The following is a 7,162-nucleotide window of genomic DNA, read 5'->3' on the forward strand; positions in this document are numbered from 1 at the left end:
CCTTTGAAGATGTGTATAGGTGTCAGGCTTTGGGAATGACGCATGCTTTTCTCCAGATACGCTGTCTTTGGAGAAGCTGTGTGTTGCCGCACAGTGCTGCCTTTGAAGATGTGTATAGGTGTAAGGCTTTGGGAATGACGCGTGCTTTGCTCCAGATACGCTGTCTTTGGAGAAGCTGTGTGTTGCCGCACAGTGCTGCCTTTGAAGATGTGTATAGGTGTAAGGCTTTGGGAATGACGCGTGCTTTGCTCCTGAAACGCTGTCTTTGGGGAAGCTGTGTGTTGCCGCACAGTGCTGCCTTTGAAGATGTATATAGGTGTCAGGCTTTGGGAATGACGCATGCTTTGCTCCAGATACGCTGTCTTTGGAGAAGCTGTGTGTTGCCGCACAGTGCTGCCTTTGAAGACGCGTATAGGTGTCAGGCTTTGGGAATGACACATGTTTGCTCCACATACTCTGTCTTTGGGGAAGCTGTGTGTTGCCGCACAATGCTGCCTTTGAAGATGTGTATAGGTGTCAGGCTTTGGGAATGACGCATGCTTTTCTCCAGATACGCTGTCTTTGGAGAAGCTGTGTGTTGCCGCACAGTGCTGCCTTTGAAGATGTGTATAGGTGTCAGGCTTTGGGAATGACGCATGCTTTTCTCCAGATACGCTGTCTTTGGGGAAGCTGTGTGTTGCCGCACAGTGCTGCCTTTAAAGATGTGTATAGGTGTCAGGCTTTGGGAATGACGCGTGCTTTGCTCCAGATACTGTCTTTGGGGAAGCTATGTGTTGCCGCACCGTGCTGCCTTTGAAGATGTGTATAGGTGTCAGGCTTTGGGAATGACGCGTGCTTTGCTCCAGATACGGTCTTTGGGGAAGCTGTGTGTTGCCGCACAGTGCTGCCTTTGAAGATGTGTATAGGTGTCAGGCTTTGGGAATGACGCATGCTTTTCTCCAGATACTCTGTCTTTGGGGAAGCTGTGTGTTGCCGCACAGTGCTGCCTTTGAAGATGTGTATAGGTGTCAGGCTTTGGGAATGACACATGTTTGCTCCACATACGCTGTCTTTGGAGAAGCTGTGTGTTGCCGCACAGTGCTGCCTTTGAAGATGTGTATAGGTGTCAGGCTTTGGGAATGACGTGTGCTTTGCTCCAGATACTCTGTCTTTGGGGAAGCTGTGTGTTGCCGCACAGTGCTGCCTTTGAAGATGTATATAGGTGTCAGGCTTTGGGAATGACGCATGCTTTGCTCCAGATACGCTGTCTTTGGAGAAGCTGTGTGTTGCCGCACAGTGCTGCCTTTGAAGATGTGTATAGGTGTCAGGCTTTGGGAATGATGCATGCTTTGCTCCAGATACGCTGTCTTTGGAGAAGCTGTGTGTTGCCGCACAGTGCTGCCTTTGAAGATGTCACGTATAGGTGTCAGGCTTTGGGAATGACGCGTGTTTTGCTCCAGATACTCTGTCTTTGGGGAAGCTGTGTGTTGCCGCACAATGCTGCCTTTGAAGATGTGTATAGGTGTCAGGCTTTGGGAATGACGCATGTTTTGCTCCAGATACTCTGTCTTTGGGGAAGCTGTGTGTTGCCGCACAGTGCTGCCTTTGAAGATGTGTATAGGTGTCAGGCTTTGGGAATGACGCGTGCTTTGCTCCTGAAACGCTGTCTTTGGAGAAGCTGTGTGTTGCCGCACAGTGCTGCCTTTGAAGATGTATATAGGTGTCAGGCTTTGGGAATGACGCATGTTTGCTCCACATACTCTGTCTTTGGGGAAGCTGTGTGTTGCCGCACAGTGCTGCCTTTGAAGATGTGTATAGGTGTCAGGCTTTGGGAATGACGCGTGCTTTGCTCCAGATACTGTCTTTGGGGAAGCTATGTGTTGCCGCACCGTGCTGCCTTTGAAGATGTGTATAGGTGTAAGGCTTTGGGAATGACGCGTGCTTTGCTCCAGATACTCTGTCTTTGGGGAAGCTGTGTGTTGCCGCACAGTGCTGCCTTTGAAGATGTGTATAGGTGTCAGGCTTTGGGAATGACGCATGCTTTTCTCCAGATACTCTGTCTTTGGGGAAGCTGTGTGTTGCCGCACAGTGCTGCCTTTGAAGATGTGTATAGGTGTCAGGCTTTGGGAATGACACATGTTTGCTCCACATACGCTGTCTTTGGAGAAGCTGTGTGTTGCCGCACAGTGCTGCCTTTGAAGATGTGTATAGGTGTCAGGCTTTGGGAATGACGTGTGCTTTGCTCCAGATACTCTGTCTTTGGGGAAGCTGAGTGTTGCCGCACAGTGCTGCCTTTGAAGATGTGTATAGGTGTCAGGCTTTGGGAATGACGCGTGCTTTGCTCCAGATACTCTGTCTTTGGGGAAGCTGTGTGTTGCCGCACAGACCTGCCTTTGAAGATGTGTATAGGTGTCAGGCTTTGGGAATGACGCTTGCTTTGCTCCAGATACGCTGTCTTTGGAGAAGCTGTGTGTTGCCGCACAGTGCTGCCTTTGAAGATGTGTATAGGTGTAAGGCTTTGGGAATGACGCGTGCTTTGCTCCTGAAACGCTGTCTTTGGAGAAGCTGTGTGTTGCCGCACAGTGCTGCCTTTGAAGATGTGTATAGGTGTAAGGCTTTGGGAATGACGCGTGCTTTGCTCCAGATACGCTGTCTTTGGAGAAGCTGTGTGTTGCCGCACAGTGCTGCCTTTGAAGATGTGTATAGGTGTAAGGCTTTGGGAATGACGCGTGCTTTGCTCCTGAAACGCTGTCTTTGGAGAAGCTGTGTGTTGCCGCACAGTGCTGCCTTTGAAGATGTATATAGGTGTCAGGCTTTGGGAATGACGCATGCTTTGCTCCAGATACGCTGTCTTTGGAGAAGCTGTGTGTTGCCGCACAGTGCTGCCTTTGAAGACGCGTATAGGTGTCAGGCTTTGGGAATGACACATGTTTGCTCCACATACTCTGTCTTTGGGGAAGCTGTGTGTTGCCGCACAATGCTGCCTTTGAAGATGTGTATAGGTGTCAGGCTTTGGGAATGACGCATGCTTTTCTCCAGATACGCTGTCTTTGGAGAAGCTGTGTGTTGCCGCACAGTGCTGCCTTTGAAGATGTGTATAGGTGTCAGGCTTTGGGAATGACGCATGCTTTTCTCCAGATACGCTGTCTTTGGGGAAGCTGTGTGTTGCCGCACAGTGCTGCCTTTAAAGATGTGTATAGGTGTCAGGCTTTGGGAATGACGCGTGCTTTGCTCCAGATACTGTCTTTGGGGAAGCTATGTGTTGCCGCACCGTGCTGCCTTTGAAGATGTGTATAGGTGTCAGGCTTTGGGAATGACGCGTGCTTTGCTCCAGATACGGTCTTTGGGGAAGCTGTGTGTTGCCGCACAGTGCTGCCTTTGAAGATGTGTATAGGTGTCAGGCTTTGGGAATGACGCATGCTTTTCTCCAGATACTCTGTCTTTGGGGAAGCTGTGTGTTGCCGCACAGTGCTGCCTTTGAAGATGTGTATAGGTGTCAGGCTTTGGGAATGACGCGTGCTTTGCTCCAGATACTGTCTTTGGGGAAGCTATGTGTTGCCGCACCGTGCTGCCTTTGAAGATGTGTATAGGTGTAAGGCTTTGGGAATGACGCGTGCTTTGCTCCAGATACTCTGTCTTTGGGGAAGCTGTGTGTTGCCGCACAGTGCTGCCTTTGAAGATGTGTATAGGTGTCAGGCTTTGGGAATGACGCATGCTTTTCTCCAGATACTCTGTCTTTGGGGAAGCTGTGTGTTGCCGCACAGTGCTGCCTTTGAAGATGTGTATAGGTGTCAGGCTTTGGGAATGACACATGTTTGCTCCACATACGCTGTCTTTGGAGAAGCTGTGTGTTGCCGCACAGTGCTGCCTTTGAAGATGTGTATAGGTGTCAGGCTTTGGGAATGACGTGTGCTTTGCTCCAGATACTCTGTCTTTGGGGAAGCTGAGTGTTGCCGCACAGTGCTGCCTTTGAAGATGTGTATAGGTGTCAGGCTTTGGGAATGACGCGTGCTTTGCTCCAGATACTCTGTCTTTGGGGAAGCTGTGTGTTGCCGCACAGACCTGCCTTTGAAGATGTGTATAGGTGTCAGGCTTTGGGAATGACGCTTGCTTTGCTCCAGATACGCTGTCTTTGGAGAAGCTGTGTGTTGCCGCACAGTGCTGCCTTTGAAGATGTGTATAGGTGTAAGGCTTTGGGAATGACGCGTGCTTTGCTCCTGAAACGCTGTCTTTGGAGAAGCTGTGTGTTGCCGCACAGTGCTGCCTTTGAAGATGTGTATAGGTGTAAGGCTTTGGGAATGACGCGTGCTTTGCTCCAGATATACGCTGTCTTTGGAGAAGCTGTGTGTTGCCGCACAGTGCTGCCTTTGAAGATGTGTATAGGTGTAAGGCTTTGGGAATGACGCGTGCTTTGCTCCTGAAACGCTGTCTTTGGAGAAGCTGTGTGTTGCCGCACAGTGCTGCCTTTGAAGATGTATATAGGTGTCAGGCTTTGGGAATGACGCATGCTTTGCTCCAGATACGCTGTCTTTGGAGAAGCTGTGTGTTGCCGCACAGTGCTGCCTTTGAAGACGCGTATAGGTGTCAGGCTTTGGGAATGACACATGTTTGCTCCACATACTCTGTCTTTGGGGAAGCTGTGTGTTGCCGCACAATGCTGCCTTTGAAGATGTGTATAGGTGTCAGGCTTTGGGAATGACGCATGCTTTTCTCCAGATACGCTGTCTTTGGAGAAGCTGTGTGTTGCCGCACAGTGCTGCCTTTGAAGATGTGTATAGGTGTCAGGCTTTGGGAATGACGCATGCTTTTCTCCAGATACGCTGTCTTTGGGGAAGCTGTGTGTTGCCGCACAGTGCTGCCTTTAAAGATGTGTATAGGTGTCAGGCTTTGGGAATGACGCGTGCTTTGCTCCAGATACTGTCTTTGGGGAAGCTATGTGTTGCCGCACCGTGCTGCCTTTGAAGATGTGTATAGGTGTCAGGCTTTGGGAATGACGCGTGCTTTGCTCCAGATACGGTCTTTGGGGAAGCTGTGTGTTGCCGCACAGTGCTGCCTTTGAAGATGTGTATAGGTGTCAGGCTTTGGGAATGACGCATGCTTTTCTCCAGATACTCTGTCTTTGGGGAAGCTGTGTGTTGCCGCACAGTGCTGCCTTTGAAGATGTGTATAGGTGTCAGGCTTTGGGAATGACGCGTGCTTTGCTCCAGATACTGTCTTTGGGGAAGCTATGTGTTGCCGCACCGTGCTGCCTTTGAAGATGTGTATAGGTGTAAGGCTTTGGGAATGACGCGTGCTTTGCTCCAGATACTCTGTCTTTGGGGAAGCTGTGTGTTGCCGCACAGTGCTGCCTTTGAAGATGTGTATAGGTGTCAGGCTTTGGGAATGACGCATGCTTTTCTCCAGATACTCTGTCTTTGGGGAAGCTGTGTGTTGCCGCACAGTGCTGCCTTTGAAGATGTGTATAGGTGTCAGGCTTTGGGAATGACACATGTTTGCTCCACATACGCTGTCTTTGGAGAAGCTGTGTGTTGCCGCACAGTGCTGCCTTTGAAGATGTGTATAGGTGTCAGGCTTTGGGAATGACGTGTGCTTTGCTCCAGATACTCTGTCTTTGGGGAAGCTGAGTGTTGCCGCACAGTGCTGCCTTTGAAGATGTGTATAGGTGTCAGGCTTTGGGAATGACGCGTGCTTTGCTCCAGATACTCTGTCTTTGGGGAAGCTGTGTGTTGCCGCACAGACCTGCCTTTGAAGATGTGTATAGGTGTCAGGCTTTGGGAATGACGCTTGCTTTGCTCCAGATACGCTGTCTTTGGAGAAGCTGTGTGTTGCCGCACAGTGCTGCCTTTGAAGATGTGTATAGGTGTAAGGCTTTGGGAATGACGCGTGCTTTGCTCCTGAAACGCTGTCTTTGGAGAAGCTGTGTGTTGCCGCACAGTGCTGCCTTTGAAGATGTGTATAGGTGTAAGGCTTTGGGAATGACGCGTGCTTTGCTCCAGATATACGCTGTCTTTGGAGAAGCTGTGTGTTGCCGCACAGTGCTGCCTTTGAAGATGTGTATAGGTGTAAGGCTTTGGGAATGACGCGTGCTTTGCTCCTGAAACGCTGTCTTTGGAGAAGCTGTGTGTTGCCGCACAGTGCTGCCTTTGAAGATGTATATAGGTGTCAGGCTTTGGGAATGACGCATGCTTTGCTCCAGATACGCTGTCTTTGGAGAAGCTGTGTGTTGCCGCACAGTGCTGCCTTTGAAGACGCGTATAGGTGTCAGGCTTTGGGAATGACACATGTTTGCTCCACATACTCTGTCTTTGGGGAAGCTGTGTGTTGCCGCACAATGCTGCCTTTGAAGATGTGTATAGGTGTCAGGCTTTGGGAATGACGCATGCTTTTCTCCAGATACGCTGTCTTTGGAGAAGCTGTGTGTTGCCGCACAGTGCTGCCTTTGAAGATGTGTATAGGTGTCAGGCTTTGGGAATGACGCATGCTTTTCTCCAGATACGCTGTCTTTGGGGAAGCTGTGTGTTGCCGCACAGTGCTGCCTTTAAAGATGTGTATAGGTGTCAGGCTTTGGGAATGACGCGTGCTTTGCTCCAGATACTGTCTTTGGGGAAGCTATGTGTTGCCGCACCGTGCTGCCTTTGAAGATGTGTATAGGTGTCAGGCTTTGGGAATGACGCGTGCTTTGCTCCAGATACGGTCTTTGGGGAAGCTGTGTGTTGCCGCACAGTGCTGCCTTTGAAGATGTGTATAGGTGTCAGGCTTTGGGAATGACGCATGCTTTTCTCCAGATACTCTGTCTTTGGGGAAGCTGTGTGTTGCCGCACAGTGCTGCCTTTGAAGATGTGTATAGGTGTCAGGCTTTGGGAATGACACATGTTTGCTCCACATACGCTGTCTTTGGAGAAGCTGTGTGTTGCCGCACAGTGCTGCCTTTGAAGATGTGTATAGGTGTCAGGCTTTGGGAATGACGTGTGCTTTGCTCCAGATACTCTGTCTTTGGGGAAGCTGTGTGTTGCCGCACAGTGCTGCCTTTGAAGATGTATATAGGTGTCAGGCTTTGGGAATGACGCATGCTTTGCTCCAGATACGCTGTCTTTGGAGAAGCTGTGTGTTGCCGCACAGTGCTGCCTTTGAAGATGTGTATAGGTGTCAGGCTTTGGGAATGATGCATGCTTTGCTCCAGATA

Source organism: Triturus cristatus, chromosome 11 (genome assembly GCF_964204655.1).
Source record: "Triturus cristatus chromosome 11, aTriCri1.1, whole genome shotgun sequence".
NCBI classification, from domain to species: Eukaryota; Metazoa; Chordata; class Amphibia; order Caudata; family Salamandridae; genus Triturus; species Triturus cristatus.